Raw genomic sequence first — 20,256 nt, forward strand, 5'->3', positions numbered from 1 at the left:
GATATGGGTATCAAATGAAAGGTGTTAATGAGTATTTTTAAAATGGAGTGGGTCTTCGTTTTATAGGTGTTCGCCTTTTCGAGATATCGCCATAAAGGTGGACCAGGAGTGACTTTAGAATTTGTTTGTATGATATGGGTATCAAATGAAAGGTGTTAATGATTATTTAAAAAGGGCGTGGGGCTTAGTTCTATAGGTGGACCCCTTTTCGAGATATCGCCATAAAGGTGGACCAGGGGTGACTCTAGAATTCGTTTGTGCAATATGGGTATCAAACGAAAGGAGTTAATGAGTATTTTAAGAGGGAGTGGGCCTTAGTTCTATAGGTGGACGCCTTTTCGAGATATCGCCATAAAGATGGACCAGGTGTGACTCTAGAATGCGTTTGTGCAATATGGGTATCAAACGAAAGGAGTTAATGAGTATTTTAAGAGGAAGTGGGCCTTTCTGGACCAGGGGTGACTCTAGACTTTGTTTGTACGATATGGGTATCAAATTAAAGGTGTTAATTAGTATTTTTAAAAGGAAGTGGGCCTTCGTTCTATAGGTGTTCGCCTTTTCGAAATATCGCCATAAAGGTGGACCAGGGGTGACTCTAGAATGAGTTTGTACGATATGGTTGTCAAATTAAAGGTATTAATGAGAGTTTTAAAAGGGAGTGGTGGTAGTTGTATATGTGAAGGCGTTTTCCAGATATCGACCAAAATGTGGACCAGGGTGACCCAGAACATCATGTGTTGGATACCGCTAATTTATTTATATATGTAATACCTGCCAAGATTTTAAGGGTTTTTTATTTCGCCCTGCAGAACTTTTTCATTTTCTTCTACTTAATATGGTAGGTGTCACAACCATTTTATAAAGTTTTTTCTAAAGTTATATTTCGCGTCAATAAAACAATCCAATTACCTTACCATATTTCATCCCTTTTTTCGTATTTGGTATAGAATTATGGCATTTTTTTCATTTTTCTTAATTTTCGATATCGAAAAAGTAGGCGTGGTCATAGTCGGATTTCGTTCATTTTTCATACCAAGATAAAGTGAGTTCAGATAAGTACGTGAACTGAGTTTAGTAAAGATATATCGATTTTTGCTCAAGTTATCGTGTTAACGGCCATGCGGAAGGACAGACGGACGACTGTGTATAAAAACTGGGCGTGACATCAACCGATTTCGCCCATTTTCACAGAAAACAGTTAACGCCATAAAATCTATGCCCCTACCAAATTTCAGAAGGATTGGTTAATTTTTGTTCGACTTATGGCGTTAAAAGTATCCTAGACAAATTAAATGAAAAAGGGCGGAGCCACGCCCATTTTTAAATTTTCTTTTATTTTTGTATTTTGTTGCACCATATCATTACTGGAGTTGAATCTTGACATAATTTACTTATATACTGTAAAGATATTAAATTTTTTGTTAAAATTTTACTTTAAAAAAAATTTTTTTTAAAAGTGGGCGTGGTCCTTCTCCGATTTTGCTAATTTTCATTAAGCGTACATATAGTAATAAGTGTAACGTTCCTGCCAAATTTCATCATGATATCTTCAACGACTGCCAAATTACAGCTTGCAAAATTTTAAATTACCTTCTTTTAAAAGTGGGCGGTGCCACGCCCATTGTCCAAAATTTTACTAATTTTCTATTTTGCGTCATAAGTTCAACTCATCTACCAAGTTTCGTCGCTTTATCGGTCTTTTGTAATGAATTATCGCACTTTTTCGGTTTTTCGAAATTTTCGATATCGAAAAAGTGGGTGTGGTTATAGTCCGATATCGTTCATTTTAAATAGCGATCTGAGATGAGTGCTCAGGAACCTACATACCCATTCATCAAGATACCTCATAATTTACTCAAGTTATCGTGTTAACCGACGGACGGACGGACATGGCTCAATCAAATTTTTTTTCGATCCTGATTATTTTGATATATGGAAGTCTATATCTATCTCGATTCCTTTATATATGTACAACCAACCGTTATCCAATCAAACTTAATATACTCTGTGAGCTCTGCTCAACTGAGTATAATAATATTAAATTGCATAAAATCACTTTTTATCGACGAGTTATCGGTTTTTTGTCGAAAAACTATCTATTTATCAACATTGGTTATCGTTATCAAAATATTACCAATTTCCTACCGGAGTGTTATCAAAAAATAATCGATATGCTATCAAAAAGTATATCAATTTGTTTTCGGAAACTAATAGATTTGTTGTCGGAGTGTTACTCTTGATGTATTGTATACAAACCGATATCCGCAGCGTGTGACAATAGAAGCAACTTATTTCAATTGTAATTCAACCGGAAGTAAAGGATGTATTTATTATTTGACATATAGAAGTAAGACAGAATTGTATTGTATTGTGTAGGGTCATTCCATATAAATACGAATTCATAACAGTTACCCATTTGTTATTGGCTTGTTATCGGTTTTTATCGAAAAATTATCGATTTAGTTGTCAAATCTCTATCGAAAAGCTATCGATTTTTATCGAAGTACCACCAGTATTTTTTTTACAATATTATAGATTTGTTGATGATGACTCGTTGGTGTGTTATGACAGAGATAACGATAAAACTTCAATATAAAGTCGATGACACATATACAACCCGTCGATAACAAGCCGATACGAAACTAATAAGAAGACGATGACAAGCTGATAACAATTCGATAGCAAGCTGATAACAAATCGAAAACTCGACGATACTAATTCGCTATTAATAATAAACCGATACGATAACAATAAGTTGTCGGTATCGCTTCTTGCCGATAACAAGCCTTTTCTCAAAAAGCCCGAAACAATTTGTTTCTTGTAAAGTTACCTTTATGGAATTCTCAATCAAAGAAGTATGTTTTTTAATGTCATCAATACCCTTTTTAACATTTAAAACATTTGTGTAGCTGCTTCAAGTCTTAAGACATAAAAGAAATTGCAGAATTCGGTGAATACGAATTCGAATATTGTTAACATTGTGTGTAGGTTTGTACGATTAAAATTGGCGCGAGCTATTAAAGTGAGGCCTTTCTGCCTAACGGCTTGAACTTTAGCAACACTTGTTTACTTTGTTTTGTTTTTTCTACAGCCGTTATACAACACAATAACATTTGACTTACCAACATATATTCGTCGTTTAATAGGCGCAATGGCATTTGCAAAGTGACGACTGTCACAATAAATGCTGTGCTGAGCCACTGTGCAGCAGCATTTTAAGTTGTTCTCGACTGCGACAACGCGAACGCGTGTACTCTTTCATCGTGTAATAGTTCGAGTTGCATATGCGCGTACAAATATGCACATATATACGTACAAATACGTGTGTCCATCACATCGCATAAATCGCCAGGCTAATATAAATGTACCTATTTACTAACATATAAAGAAACTGTAAACGCCACAGCAAAAATAACAAGAACTATACAATCACAACAAGATGATCCGTCAACAATTGTATAGTTGCAATAACATTGAAACGTCAACAAGGCTAACCTAAACTTGCAAAGTGAACATTACTAACTTTTTTGTATACAAGATCACCCTGCAAAACCGACTTCTTCCGGTCGTTTTTGACGTATTTACTAGTACATGCTTACCCTGATTCCAAGAAAGATGAAAACGAACAAAAAACTACACTGATGATTACTCACCGCCGAAACTCGTTTTTCTACAAACTAAACTCGACAAGGGAGTACGAAAAATTTTTCCAATGTTCACATCTGGCCCAGTTCTTAGAGATGGGATATATGTGCATGCCTAGCTTAACTTTTGTGGACTTAATGTAGATTAGTGCATGTGTAAACATGGTCGAAGTCAACAAATCCATTTCTTTACAAGAGGCAGTCTTTTTCTTTCAAATGTTTCATTGTTCAACGTACTTGCTTTTGCAACTCGGTGACACAAGTTTTGTGGGTCTCGTACTGATACGTAGCTTCCTACATATGTATGTATATGGATATTTATGCATTTCTGACAAAAGTGACATTCAATAAACACTGTTTGCATTGGCGCTAACTGTTTGAAATTTATTCTTCAGTTTTTACAAATACATATTTGGTTGTTGCTCTGTTGGTAACATTTTTCGTAAACTCACATATATTGCTTACTTTGTCCTTACATCTCTGTATATGTTTTGCCCCATTGGCTAGTAGTGTGTTGCTGGTATGTAGAAGAGCAATTTGAAATTCTGCAACAACATTCAGCAAAGTGGGCCAGATCATTATGACGAATAAAGAGGATAATAAATTAGCATTTTACGTGAAAGTTCTGAAGGAGAACTAATGTGTACATATATTGGTATGTATGCTTTCCGTTATTTCATGGCTTAGTTAATAGCGTGGACTTTAACTTGATATGTCAAAAGGGGCTAACATTTACGTAGTTTTTTGAATGACGTTAATTAGATTATTTGATATGATATTTGTCGCAGCCACAGAGTAGGCATTTGCTGGACAGCAATACGGAAATTTCCTAAAGAGCATGATTGAGTCGATGTTTCTCTGGACATTCTGCCTACTGGAATACATATCCTGCGCTAATATCAACTAATATGAGTGCACAATTAGGCCAGTAACGTTGGGCCCATTGTGATACCACGAAAAGGCGGCATTACTTTCATCCACGAACTATTTTGGGGACCTGATAAAGGCTGCCAAGTCTTTGATGTCATACTCCACGCTCTGGCGCAGATCAAGCAGAAAGGGAGCTCCCAGAAAACGCTACCTTGCGACACTTAGCGCCGGACAATGGAAAGATGGGGTGAACCAGCGTTTCCACCACTTAATCCTTTTTACAACTCCTGTAGCATTTACGATAAGGCGGTTCTAACCTTTCTGCATGCCTACTTATAAGGCCCTACAAGTGTGCAAATTGTATCCCTACTTAGGGTGTAAACATGATAGGATCTTGCAGGGTCCCATTTTGGCTAGGTTTCCTTCGATGTCGGACACCCCTTTGCTTGTAGTCATCTTTCGCCGGCTTGATGCTGGATGGGCTCCTTCAGCATTAGCTTGCATGTGGCAAAGGGGCATACCTAAACTCATGATGTACCTGTGTCCCAGACCCGTGCAAAGTTTACACGGTTGTGTTGGACCATCTCTTGAAGAGATCGGCGATAGTTTAGTTTTAGTTCAGAATTGAAAGAGTAAGAGCCAAGAGATTTGATAGTAGTCTGGCTGTCGCTGAAAATAAAGATTTCGATATTGTTGTCCCTATCCTAACTACGATTTCCATGATTTCTCATATTTCTGCTTGGAAGACATTACAGTGATAGAATAGTCTCAAGGAGAGTTTGAGGTCTTGATCACTTGAATAAACTCCACCTCCAACCCTGCCGTTTTGCTTGAAACCGTGCCGTGTATATGGATACGCTGCCGTCAACAGCTAGGCACCTGTCCGACTCCGCCCAATCATTCCTACAGCGATCCGTGCTAAGCGGAAAAAAAACTGTATTTGTTTGGTATGCTAGAGTATTATATGGTTTTATTGTTCAAACTGGACAACTCTCTTGAACGCAAAGGTAGGATGTCAAGAATGATCGGCAGAGCTTCGCTAGGCATTGTTCTCAAAGCACAATTTATGCTAAATATATTCGATCTGTGAATTTAACCAAACAAGTTGAGGTTTCACACATTGCTCAAGACAGAATGGGTCGGATAACCGGGGTATGAATCCATCTGTATATATTGGGGGTGAGTCCCCATATTAAGCCAATGGCTCTTTTACACGTACATATTTTAATAACGCAATGTCTTTTATCGCTGAATGACTTTGACCTTCCAGTTCAGCTTTTCCATTCAGTTCTGGTAGGTTTTAAAGTGGTATTTTATATCGTTTGGTATAAAAGATAAACTCAATTTTATCTGAATTGACACAGGGTCCACTTAAGGAGGCCCATAGAGAAAACTCTCGCAATGCTACCTGCATCAGGTCGCACAAAGTTTGAGAGAACTTGTCTCCGTAAGTAATAGCTACGTCATCCCCATAAGCCACAATCTCTCCGCTCCCCCATCTCTCTAAATAACGGCTTTAACCATAGGCGCCATAGAAGCGGGGAAAGAACACGCTTCCCAGGGCAGACGGTTCTATGTACCGTAGCTACTCGGGATGTTATTCTCCTGAATATTCAGGAGAAGGATATACCTCAGACGGTCATACTTTTGTCAGCGTGTCACGTACAATGTTGTATCGTTCGGGATGTTCTGGGCTAGAACCAACCATTCGTTGACCCTGAAATGTCTTCAAGGTTTTGTGACTTCCTGCTATTCTCATCCAAGGACGTCCCGCCGTTCACGTCAAGCGTAGCTCCGCCACTTGCTAGCAGCAACGTTGCCCAGCAGGTCACATCAACTGCCCGCTGTTGCTCGCGTCAAACGGCACCTACAGCTTATGTGGCCGCTCCAACCCGTTATTGCATTCTACAGAGTGACGACTGCGGCGGTTGGTGGTTTCGGAGTCCATAAGCGGCATACAAACATATGTACGTTCTTCTATATACATATACAAAAATATATTAAATCTCCTTAGCGCACAAAGATTAGCATATGTTTACATAGATACATACAAAGATACCAAAAAGATTGATTTTTTGTTTAAGAATTTTAACGAAACGTTTAAAATATTAAATAAAAGAGTATTTTTCAAGCGATGTATGTATGTATGTATTCTTAACCGTTCACAACATTCACATGCATAAATAAGTATGTATGTCAAGCTGATATGAATTGAAAAAACATGCATCCATACATACCCATAATTGCTCTCCCGAGGTTAAATAACGCTAGCGAATGCTGGATTTTTTCACCATTCGATCTAATTCAACACGTATATACTTACTTACTTACTTACTTAATTGGCGCTTAACCGCTAAACGCATAATGTGGTGTGGTGAAATTCGCACTCAAAGCAAGTTTACTCGTACGGTTCACAGCGGACATACACACGAAATGCATTTTCAACCTGTTAATTTTGTGTTACATTTCTAAAATTTCACCCTCATAATTTTTACATGGCCCACCTAAAGTTGTACAACTTCAAAAGTTATAAATTCACTTCCGCCATTGGCTACAGCAGCAAAAGTGTTAATTTGAAAACATTTCACTATCCGATTAATGCAAAAATTTTGTAGTTAACTAATTACTTCCTATAAAATGCACATCGTTTCTATTTCAGTGTATCCAATTTCTTTTTATAGCACATTCAATTTTGCAAAACATAAAAGCTTTAATTTGCTATAAAAATTTTTCATTTTCATTTCAACTTAAAATAAATTAAAATTTTTATCACTTTCATCCTTTTTTCTTTCTTGCAGGTAAGCAAATGAAACGAAATTAATCAACTCTACAACAAACAGACCGCCAAAGTTCGTTCATTGCCAATATCAAAAGCGCACATTGCATGGCACTACACAGCACACACACCACATGAAAAATTGCATTAACTAACGAGAGTCGAGTTATTTGTAAAGACACTGAAAAAATTCGATTTTCATTAACAACATTTATGAAAGAGTTAAACAATTATTTATAGTCAAGAGGTAACTAATGCAAAAAAAAACGAATTCGTTATGGTGGCTAATAATCAAAACATAGCACTTGCACCGCTGTAGTGCAGTGTACGTACGAATCTATATAAAGAAGGATATGTGTTAGTATTATGCTTATGGATTCCGAAACCACTCCGCCGCAACCCGGAGTGTTTCTGTGAAGCTTCTTTCTGCGAAGCGGATCAGGAACCGATCTATTCGAACAAATTCTTTTAATGGTTCGATATGCCTGAAACTTTGTACATAAATAGGTAGCCCTTTGCCTAGATTGGATTACGGATATTTTTCACGGGAAGTGAACCAGGTCCCGACTGGGATTGGGACTGGGACTAAACTGGACTGGGGATGGAACTGGAATTGGGATTGTATCCGTTCTTTGCAACCAGTCCCCTTTTGACAGGAACTTTACCTTATGGCACCTGTCAAAAGTTGTTGGTGACGTGTGATAATGTGATAACGGATTTACACCGGAAAGCCTTCTGTGGGTACTACTCTGCTCATACTACCTCGAGTTCCAATAGCCAGACTTACTGCCAAAAAAGGTGCAGTTTCGCGTATGTGAAGATCCTGAGGTATCTGGTTTAGGAGCACATTTAGTGCATCAGTTGGACACGACCTTAGCACACGGGTTACCCTTTCGAAGGCTGCCCGCTGTACTCTATACATCTTTTATATATAGTATTGTTTGTCCATGCTACCATGCTATAACTAAATATGTTTGTATAGGGCTGAGGATGACTCCATGTAGCCACATCACAAGTATGTGTTTTATACCCCAGTTTCTGCTTACGATTCTTTTACACGATATTTTACCCTCGTACGCAGAGTGAGGACAGTACAATTCAGGGTGTGCTTTCACTATTCGACTTCATCGTCAAGTCAAAATTGCTCCTAGCCGTCTGTTTCGGGGCAGCACTTCGATTGCAAACTTTCCTTGTGTCGCTGCGTGCACAAAATTCTCTGCATAGGTACTCATTATGGCGGGATGACCGCCATCCTATGTCATAGGATGAAATTCCCCTACCAGTTCACATTATCACCCCAGCGGGTTAAAGCGCTTAGAATATATCAGCGGCTGGTATACCTGTCGGAAAAGTCGACCAAAATACACAAATGGATCAAGAGGTTGTATGGTGCAACCCTTTGACGGTTGCCAGCGCATTTTAAAGCTTTTCCAACTCAATTGTCAACCTCACCTACCCGTGGAGAATCTTGTTACTTTAGCAGGCGAGGCTCTGGTGATCCCAAAATTTCTAATGGAACTAGGGGCTAAGGCGGGATGGTCTAGATGATTCAATTGGAGATATAAAAAACATTTCCGAGAAGTTCTGGCTTGTACCTTAGCGGTGCTTCTTACCGGAACGTGTCGGATCTGTATCCCGCAAAGGACCATCAGCATCGATAAGACTCCCCGAAACGCTTGAAAAAACAACAACAGCAGCATCCAGTTAAAACTTCCTTTCTCTTTTTGCCGGTTGGGCTTAAAAGAATCTAAAAAATTACTGAAAACCACACTATTTGGAGCCGTCGCACACTTGCGCCAGCTTTTGCATAACTTTAGGGTGGCCTTCCATATTTGTACGAAGTTACTGACTTGTTGCCACTCTTCTGGGCAGCTTAGTATTTTTGCTGTAACATTATCGACAGTGATTTTGCCGATACTTTCCTCGATCAATTGTCGGTTCTAGCTCCATCGCGAGCATTGGAAGAATGTGTGTTTAGCATCGTCCTGGTCGCATCGCTACTAACGCATTTAGGATTTTCGTCCATTTTTAATCCTGTGTAAATATTTTTTGAAATACCGGTTCCCGGAGAGCATTTGGGATTTGTAGTAATTTACCTCGCCAAGGCTTCTGGTGCTCCATGCTTTAACATTTCATATAAGCTTCGCTGTCCATCTGCCGAATTTTCGCGCAGTTCTTGCCACACAACCTAAGCGGTTGTTCGCTGCTCTCTTTCACGACGACTTTCATGCGCTGTTATGTTTCCCATAACTTTCTTCTTTTCAGCGCTAATGGTTTGGTGGAGTTTTCTCCGCTTATCACTTGTACGGCTGTTAGAAGCTTACAACGATTCTTCTTACGAAGTGTGTTCCCCACAGTTTGGAGTTGTACAGTAAAGTAAATTGGGTGACATCCATCAGTAGTTTCATTTTGCTCTCTGTTTGTCCTCCGATGTTTGCCAGCAGCCTGGTTAGCAACGATATTTGTTTAGATACCTTTTCAGCCGCATGCTGGATTTGCACCAACATGTTATTAGGGAGTCTAACCTTACTCCTTCTTTCCGGAAAGAAGTTTCTAAGCGAACTTCAAGAGGTGATATAGTCCACGTGAGTCTAGCCACTCCTTTGTGCGTATCATGAATAGATTGAGATTTTTTTCTGCTTCTTCTGTGTTTCAGGCTGTAATGACTGCAGTAATTTGGTCTGCATATCCAACTTGAAATGAATCATCATGCAAATGTCATCGAAACTAGAGCTCCACAAGTAAGGAACAAGACGCGATCCCTGTGCTGCTATGCATGTACTTTTCATGGTACGCGGAACCAGTGAGGTTTGATAAATAAGGATGCGATCACTGAGGTAGCTTCTGATGACGCGCTGCAGGTTGCACTGTATTTGGATTCGCTACTCTAAAGCGGCCGCTATGTCTGCCATCTCGCGCTATTGAAAACGTTTCTTACTTCTAAGGTTGCAAGGAGGACAACTCGATTCGATTTAGCATTACCTCGCTGTGCTATTTCTACACTTGTGAAGATTTCTTTAATTGCGCTTAAAGTGTATTCCCAGTTCTGAAGTCATGCTGTCTGTGCTAAAGTACTCCTAATTGTCCTACGGCGTCCACTATGCGTGGCTTTAGGAGCCTTTCAAAAAGTTTTCCCGGCTGTGTCGAGCATGCATAATCTTCCGGTATGCTGATAGCCAGTTCGCATTTCAATGCCACATCCTTTAGGGGTATGAGCGATCCTAAATCTCCTGGTGAACTTATCAGCTCTGTATTTGCCCATCAAGATCAGCCTCACAAGTCTGATACTTTGAGTTGCAATATTCAGTAATTGCTATGCCTGTCACTGACGAAATTAATGATTTCAAAGAAAGAAAAAATTATATAGCAGCAAATAAAAAATGATTGTGATAATTAATCAGAAAATCGAATTAATCGGTGGAAATATTGCGAAGCACCGAATTGCCAACACACCAGCATTTATTTCCAATCACCTTGCATTTATTCATACATTCATTCATAAATAAATGCGCCAACACTACAGACCATTCCCCGGTACAAGTACACTCATACATATCTCAAGTAGCGAATGCAGCTGCGGTTGCGCGGTGCATAGCTAAAAAGTCAAAGTAAACGCGGCCACAATCATCGACGGTCATTAATGCGCAGCGGCATCCAGCTGAGCAACAGCGTACACTGCTGCACTTTACTCCATCCCCTTCGATACGTTATGTTACACTTGCGCTAAGCATTCGTTTCACTTTTCATAACAACGCGTAGTAATACGTATTTGTATAATAATAAATATGTTATATATTTATTTGTGTGCATAGGTATGAGCGAGAAAAACAAAACTATCGAAAGAAAAATTTAATGAAAGCAATAGAAAATAAAAAAATAAAAAATACGTAAAAAATTGCATAAAATCTCGTTGGAAAGAGAGAGTTGTAGCGATGGGCATAGCAGAATTAAGCGCGCAGGAACATCAGTTGCTCCCGACAACAAATGGTGTTGATTGTGTATACAGAATCCGCCTCTGGTTATCAACCAGTAACACCCAAACATTGGCGGCAACACAAAACATTTCCGTGTCCACATATATTTATATATGAACGTGCTCTATTGGGAAAATAACTACGAATATACAACATTCGTTAATTAGATTTTTAGAATAGAGATGCAGTCTCTATTGTCATATTCGGATGTCATGATCTAGCCAGTGAAGTATTTGAGCTTATTTGTCTATGTTCATAATTTTGAGTGTCATGGAAGGAGGAAATGTTTTATGCGCTAATCGGGATATTTAGATCTCACTGTAAGACTCTCCAACTGTAGGACTCCCTTCTTCCACGAAGGGCTACCTACTAAAATCTTCTCATGAAACGCGCAATTTCCCGTACCTGGGGCCATGTTTACTATTACTTCGGATACGGGTGCGCGCTACGTGAGCTCCATGGCTACTCTCACGCGAATAGGCTAGGCATTCATCTACTCGTTTACTGAGAAGTATTTGTGCTGACCACAAGCGGCCGCCGGACAGTGGTCTGCATTTGGCTTTCAGTGGACTTAGGAAAATGAAAAAAATATTAGTTAATAACACAAAAACTTTGATGGGGATCGATTTTAAGTCTTATTACGTGACGTTTTTATATGTGAGTATTTTTTCATAAAGTCTTAAACAAAAAAGTTAAAGGAAATAAAAAAATTTATGTATGGGAAAAATCACATTTTCTCATTTTCCTCACATTTCCTCAAAACTTGATTAATTTATTTTATACATAGTTACGGTTATATGCTATGCAATATACTCGGTTTCATGGTTCGAAAAGGTTCGTGTTTTTATTTTTTTTTTTGTTTTTAAACGGTTTTATTTAGCTTGAGTTGAGAGGCAGGCCGCACGGCCGTTGTGAACGAATCTTGTAATTGAAATTTAAGTAACTTCCCGATAAGCTACAAGCTTGAAACTTGGAATATAGTTCAGAACCCGATGACAATGCAATAATAAGCTAGGTGGCGCAAGGATCGAGATATTCGCAAAATACGCATTTGTGGTCCGATTTGGCTCATATTTGGAACACATAATACATGCAAGAATAAAACGCGACTTATGAAAAAAATCGCCGCTAGGTGGCGCAAGGATCGAGATATTCACAAAAATCGTATTTGTGGTCCGATTTGATTTGGTCCATATTTGGAACACATAATACATACATGAATAAAAAGCGACCTATGATGCCCGATTTGGCTCATATTTGGAACAAATATTACATACAGTCCGGTAGAAGTGACATCAAAATATTTTGGAGTTGGAAGAGGGACAAGCATACGTGGCGCAGAGTCGAGTAAAGTCTTTGGAAGGATTACGTATTGAGTACTTAGGTTGTAACAAATTGTCAGGAAAGAGTCCTTGTAATAATGAGTCACTAAATGAACTAAATAGAATGAGAAATAATAGGCAATTAAATAAAGACTAAAAAATTGAAAATAAAATAATTAAAAAAAATTTTTAAGTTAAACGGTTTTATTGAAAACAATAGTTACATGAAATAATAATAATACGAAAAGCTAGAAAATAATTAGGTAGGTCCTAGGTACTAGGTACATCACACTCCTTTTATTTAATTGTCTGATCAACGCCCTAGATTGATAAGGAGTGTGATGACTAGTACCTAGGACCTACCTAATTATTTTCTAGCTTTTCGTATTATTATTATTTCATGTAAGTATTGTTTTCAATAAAACCGTTTAACTTAAAAATTTTTTTTTTATTATTTTATTGACGTTAGTATTGCGAATCACTTTAATTTTGGGTAATATTTAAAAACAAAAATATTTGATAATTCACATTATACATTTAATTTTTTTATATTGAATTTACATTTAACAATCCAAAAAAGATTCAAATCAAAAATTTAGCTATTCCAGCTTGTTCGTTAATTTTTTTTTTGTATGATGCTTACTATTTCAGCTTGTTCGTTAGTACCAAAAGAGTAATTAAAACCAAAAATTATTCGATCGGTCAATAGTTCATGAAATCTCCAAATATACATATAGGTATATGACCAAAAATGAAAACAATTTTTATTATTTTAAGTAAATGTTGCGTTTCATATGTAGTATGTACATTCGTACCCAATTAAAATTTAGAAACTAAAATATTTAGTTTTCTGTATCATAGTCTAGGTTTTGCGGTAGGAGTAGTAGAGATTTCACTTCTACGGATATATCCTCATGAAATAAATGGGTTAGAAGTAACTAACAAATTATTTAAAATGTCCTCATTTGTGGCTTTGCGGCTAATTTTTCTTCCATGGTCTCGACGATATGCTCTAAAATCTTTATTTCCATACAGGAACCAAACTGTTCTATTATTGAAGCTCATTGTACTACAATTTTATGCCCACTTGAAGGCATGTAATACCATTCATATATTTCGACGTAAACTCGAATGGTTTCTCTGGCGTACATGTTGAACTTTTGTACATCTATTGTACACCCACATGAAAGTGCCCCTAATATTGTAGAGAATCTTCGAATGAGATTTTCACCAGCACCAGGTATAGAGGCTGTAGTTTTAATGTCAGCAAAAATCGTCTAGCGGTATTTCCATCATTCATTGTACCGTGTCCTTGCTTTACCACGTCTACCAATAAACCAGTCTGATTTCTGAAAGAATTATGTACTGCTCTCTTCGCTTTTCTTCCAATTTAGATTTATTATCTCCTTTCGCTATCCACGATTTAAATTCTAATCGGTAAGATATATGAAGAATACATCCATTGTTGGATCATTGGTTGGGACACCCTGCCTAACTAAGAGCTGTCGTGGTTCAAAAGCCTATTTAAATTCATTTACTTATAATTCCTATCATTTACTTGCTTTAAAATGTACCTAACTGTCGCATTCCAATGTCTAGTTTAAGAGCATGAACAATCATACAACATATCTGTACTTATGTATTACTAAACAACTCGATGCTCCCACTCAACATCATGTGTATAAACACACGCTTGTATGCTTACATATCTACATGCGTCAGAACAATAACAAGAGTTGTCACCCATTGGCATCTTCTCTCGCTAGTGCATGGTTATGCATATACAAGCATACAAACGTGTATACCTTTATGCCTTACTTGAATTGTTATACCTTGTTGAATTATGAAAATTATTAAATAGTCAGTCTACTGTTGACCACCAAGACACGATTTTCATTTACGCGGAAATAAATAATTCTTGCCGGTTAATTGCATAGCCCGTTGATTTCCTCCTCGTTGGTTCTTTTTGGAATAGTTTGCGGTCAAAGAAAACGCTTCTTGACCCCACATCCATAAACCGAATTCTCGCATGCAGAGTTGACATCCCATATTTGTAAATGTCAGTAGCAACGTCCATGTTAAAAATTAAAGTGAGGTCAATCATCTCTTTTGGGGTAGCCTTACATATGTCACAACGTTGCGTGGATGTATCACTCAAAATTGATGAAGCTTTTCCATCAATCATGGTTAGTACTAATGAGTGACTGAATTAACTTTTTCACATTTTGTTTCCGTTAAATTGTCGATTTCGAATTGAATCGCACTCATTTCTTGAGTGATAGTATATTTGTTTTCTTACACAAATTTGAAAAAAATGGGACGACATAAATATGTCGAATTCTGAAATTCATTTTCCCAAACAACCTTCTCCTCAGAAGCTTATTTAATCGATACCAAACTTCGCTTTAAAATGCAAGGATCGTTTCCAATATCATCACAAGTGCTAATTTTTTGCTTGTAATTGGCTTGACTGGAAGGACCATCAAAGCGCCATTTACTTGTTAATGTTAAATTTTGGTATTCATACGATCCAACTGTATCGTTTTCAATAGCCTTATTACTGTTAGATCCAAAAGTGATTGCAACCGAACTTTAGCACCACCATATGTTAATGTTATATCGTTTTTAGGCACATAACGTTCCTGCTTTTCTCCTTGGATTTTATAATATGAAGGAAGTATGTCCTCAGCCTTTTCATGCATACGTTTTCTTAAAATATTGTATTGTCAACTATTAACTCTGTATAACCTCTAAGATTCGTCGAATTCGCGAATTTTACACAAATTTTTAAAATAAAATTGAAGTCAAAATTGCTGGAAATTGGAAAAAATACCTAGATGTACACATATGCTCGTTAGGGTATGCCGATATGAAACCCGGTTACTAAAAGTGTCATAACTTTTTTAAATTAGGTTTTACGAAAAAATGTTATATAACAATAAATTATGAAAAGAGATCACAGAATGCGAAAATGTACATTTAAAGTCCTAAGTCCCAACTTTTCAATGTCCACTGTGCGCCGTGGTGCGGTGGAAGCATGTTCCGCCTACCACACCGAAGATGCTGGGTTCACGCCCCGGGCAAAGCAACATTAAAAACGTAGAAACACTTTTTTTCCAATTGAAAGAGAGTTTTTCTAAGTCTGGTCGCCCTTCGCTAGTTGCCAAACACTCCGAGTGAATTTCTACCATGAAAAGCTTCTCAGTGGAAGTGCCATCCAGCCAATTTGTAGTACAAATTAAAAAGCAAGCACGACGCAAATTAGAAGCTCGGCCTAAAATCTCTTCTGAGGTTATCGCGCCTTGCATTTATTTAAAAAAATTTTTTTTATATATGTGCTGTCCCATTCGTCGCTTCGACAGATCATATTATTGCTGACACTGCCCGGGAATAGGTCGCCAAGTAACTCTTCTTTCCTCCTTCGCCGTTGGGCGAAGTGCTCGAATTCGGAGAAGGTGTGGCGTACATTGTCTAATTCCCCACAGTATAGGCAAATCGGGTTTTGCAACCTTGCCCATTCTGTGGAGATATTTGCGGAAGTAACCGTGGCCGGATATAATTGATTCACGTAAAAGTCGCCATCCATTTGTGGTCAGCTATGGAATCAGTTCCCTGGTTCACTTTCCTATGGTGCTGTTGCTACACTGTTCTTGCCAGCGTCATGCCGATTCTTCTCCCGCCTGTATAGCAACAGCAGCTCTACTCGCATCTGATGATTTCCTTTCCTCAGCGGGAAGATATACCGTGATCATCCATCCACCTATTTACACTGCGCATGACTTGATTTAGTTTCAGCTGTGCCAGCTCGCAACTTGGTGCTGTTACCACAGCTGCCACATTCAACGAGGAATGTGCTTTCTGGCATGTCCAATATAAGAAGACTCTCGTAAGTACCGAACCCTGCGCTGCGCCACCTGTTATTTTTACCTTTCTTTTACCGTGAGTGGTTCCATACATTAGATACCTGTCGCTCAGACTTCGTTTATTACTTCTGCTATGGTATCCATTGTCGAGTGCCCCCTCCGGAAACCAAGCCATCAGCGCGACAGCCCTCCTCTGTTCTCTAACGATCTCGTGAGGCGTTGTTTCAGAGACTCTACAGAAATTTGCCTGCGGTGTCCTATGTTCATATATGTGTCAAGCTCCTATAGCTCAGCTTTAACTTACCTACGACTACGCCACTGGCTTCACGTGAAAAAATTAACTCTTACGGAGAATTTTTTTTTCCCCCGAATACAACAAAACCTATTATTTCTTCTTTCAACACGGTTCATGATTGCGAGACATATATTACGACAGTATGGCGAAAAAGTCTTTACTTTTCAAGAGTTTTCAACTACTTTTGTCGCTGTAATTTTGTCACAGCGATAGGGAGCTCACAGTAAATCGCAGCGACAGCTTCGAAGAAATTGAACGACTGACTGTCGATTACCAATATGCGCAATCACAATCCTTTTCAGAAGAGAATTTAGATATGATTGCTTGAATAAATGAACCTTTGATTTGTGCTTATTAGGCGACTTTTCCACCTTGCAACATCGACTGCTACTTCGTCGGGGCACAAGTCATAACTTTTGTTCTGCTGTGTTTACGAACATTCGTAATCGTTATTTTATATTGCGATTTATAGCATATTGCTCTTCTATCTCTGCTTAGTCACAGTCACAGAATAAAAATCACTGCGACTAAAAAGCCGCAGTTACAAATCACTAAAAGTGATTTACTTATATGAATCCCGTAAAAACACGATTAATTGCGTTGCAACTGATAATATTTTTCTTTATGGTATTTATGTGTAGCATCTACAAATATTTATATATGTATGTATATATAAGGGCCATGAACTTGTAATATGTTTGTATTTTTTTCCATAAGCACACAGTTTCGTATTTCTTAGCATTAGGTTATTACCTGTTTATTCACGCGTCGCCTTTATTGGCCTTAAAAAAGAAAGTTTTGTTCAATGTGGTGCTAAGTCTCTCAAGTATTCATTGAAAGTGTTAATATAACAAAAATTTCAAAAGTTCGCTACCCTCAGAAAAATGTTAGTAAAACTTAAACGAAAAAACCGATGAATTGGCGAAGTAGGGTGCAGTACTCGATAGATCGACGGTAGACATCTCAATCCGTTCAGGAGGAATCAAAAGGAGACAAAAGTCCCATATGATCCATCAAGCAGAACTGCGTGAACAGAAGCGCGGAACTGCCAAATTTCTAAGATCATGTGCAAATCCTACGACGTTAGACTCGCCAAATCACTTTATGCTTAATTGCCAAGCTTTTGCCAGAACTAGGCGAAAGTATTTCGGTCGCGACTCACTTCTCTCCCGAGGAGCTATCCAAGGTTGAGATCGGGATCATTCCGAACTTTATCGTAGCTACCCACGATTCTCTAAGTGGTTATATCTACGTCACCGTTATTTTAGTTTATTATATGTGGTATCACAACGGACTTTCATGTTGTCCAAGTGAGCTTCACCTATCAGGGGAACCTAACCTAACCTAGCCTCCCAAAGTTGCTCATATCTCTAAAGAGATAAGACTTAAGGTTCAAGATGGGCATACTGGACACAGCGTTCTGCCATCACATGCTTATGAGCTAGACCTCAGTAACAGCAGATGTAGGAAGTACGAGCTGCACTGAAGAAACTGTTGAGCACGTTCTGTGTTCGTGACCTGCTAGGGGCGGTATAGTTGCTATATTTCGAGGCAGCAATTAAGCTAGGTCCTAGAAAACTTTTAGTATTTACCAAGAGGGCAGAGTTATTCTATAATATACATAAGTCCATACATAAGTTTTTTTTTTTTTTTTTTTTTACATAAGTCCTAGTGCTTATTTTGGGGTTTTCTGTTTGGTATTTAAACAAATTCGGGTAAGACTATGGACACATTCAGTCTGTAAGAACATAATTTTATTGGCCTGCCAATTCAACCTAACTTAATGCCTAGGATGAGAGCTCTTTTCATCACTCTCATATTAGCTTCACTTGTATGTATGCTTGTTTGTAACAATCTAAGCTAGGTGTGCAAAGGAGGGTTAGACCCATCTAGCGGCAAATATTGAAGACTCGCGGCAGTGGTTTAATAACTCCCTACAAAGCGAGTGTGCTTAATAGCGGGGACACGAACCTCTGTGCTGCGGTGTGTTTTTCAGTTCTTTTAAACTATATTTATGTTTTTTATGGTGAACACCAATGCCACTAAAGTACACATGCACGAGCAGCACGAGTTCAATACTTACTAATTCTATCAATGGTGAGCACGTCCACCAGTGACGATCGTTTACCGCAACCATATATTCCCTCAAGGCAAAGGAAGAGGGATCGGTTTACTAGTAGAAAGGAGAGGAAAGAAGTTTAGGGTGGAGGAAAATAAAACAAGGATATACAAAGGTAAAGAGATACGAAACAAGTAAGGAAGGTTAAGTTCGGGTGTAACCGAACATTACATACTCAGTTGAGAGCTATTGTGACAACATAAGGGAAAATAACCATGTAGGAAAATGAACCGAGGGAAACCCTGGAATGTGTTTGTATGACATGTGTATCAAATGAAAGGCATTAAAGAGTATTTTATTGCAATATGGGTATCAAACGAAAGGAGTTAATGAGTATTTTAAGAGGAAGTGGGCCTTAGTTCTATAGGTGCACGCCTTTTCGAGATATCGCCATAAAGATGGACCAGGTGTGACTCTAGAATGCGTTTGTACGATATGGGTATCAAACGAAAGGAGTTAATGAGCATTTTAAAAGGAAGTAATCCTTAGTTCCATAGGTGGACGCCGTTTCGAGATATCGCCATAAAGGTGGACCAGGGGTGACCCTAGAATTTGTTTGCACAATATGGGCATCAAACGAAAGGTGTTAATGAGTATTTTAAAAGGGAGTGGGCCTTAGTTCTATAGGTGGACGCATTTTCGAGATATCGCAATAAAGGTGGACCAGGGGTGACTCTAGACTTTGTGTGTACGATATGGGTATCAAATGAAAGGTGTTAATGAGTATTTTTAAAAGGGAGTGGGCCTTCGTTTTATAGGTGTTCGCCTTTTCGAGATATCGCCATAAAGGTGGACCAGGGGTGACTTTAGAATTTGTTTGGATGATATGGGTATCAAATGAAAGGTGTTAATGATTATTTTAAAAGGGCGTGGGGCTTAGTTCTATAGGTGGACCCCTTTTCGAGATATCGCCATAAAGGTGGACCAGGGGTGACTCTAGAATTCGTTTGTGCAATATGGGTATCAAACGAAAGGAGTTAATGAGTATTTTAAGAGGGAGTGGGCCTTAGTTCTATAGGTGGACGCCTTTTCGAGATATCGCCATAAAGATGGATCAGGTGTGACTCTAGAATGCGTTTGTACGATATGGGTATCAAATGAAAGGCGTTAATGAGTATTTTAAAAGGGAGTAATCCTTAGTTCCATAGGTGGACGCCGTTTCGAGATATTGCCATAAAGGTGGGCCAGGGGTGACTCTAGAATTCGTTTGTGCAATATGGGTATCAAACGAAAGGAGTTAATAAGTATTTTAAGAGGGAGTGGGCCTTTCTGGACCAGGGGTGACTCTAGACTTTGTTTGTACGATATGGGTATCAAATGAACGGTGTTAATGAGTATTTTTAAAAGGGCGTGGGCCTTTGTTCTAGAGGTGTTCGCCTTTTCGAAATATCGC

General features: G+C 38.4%; 1 protein-coding gene across 14 annotated transcripts in view; it reads left to right on the top strand.

The window, feature by feature from the left end:
- Positions 1 to 20,256, top strand: part of osp (outspread) — a 418,306-nt gene that overhangs the window by 166,741 nt on the left and 231,309 nt on the right. For 2 of the 14 annotated variants that reach the window (XM_067765586.1, XM_067765585.1), the window contains exon 1: positions 11,886 to 11,921. The exons of the other annotated variants lie outside the window; for them this stretch is intronic. The gene's annotated coding sequence lies outside the window, so the exon portion shown is untranslated. Of the gene's footprint in view, positions 1 to 11,885; positions 11,922 to 20,256 lie in introns of those variants that run through there. 14 annotated transcript variants of the gene reach the window in all.

This window comes from Eurosta solidaginis, chromosome 2 (assembly GCF_040869045.1).
Source record: "Eurosta solidaginis isolate ZX-2024a chromosome 2, ASM4086904v1, whole genome shotgun sequence".
NCBI classification, from domain to species: Eukaryota; Metazoa; Arthropoda; class Insecta; order Diptera; family Tephritidae; genus Eurosta; species Eurosta solidaginis.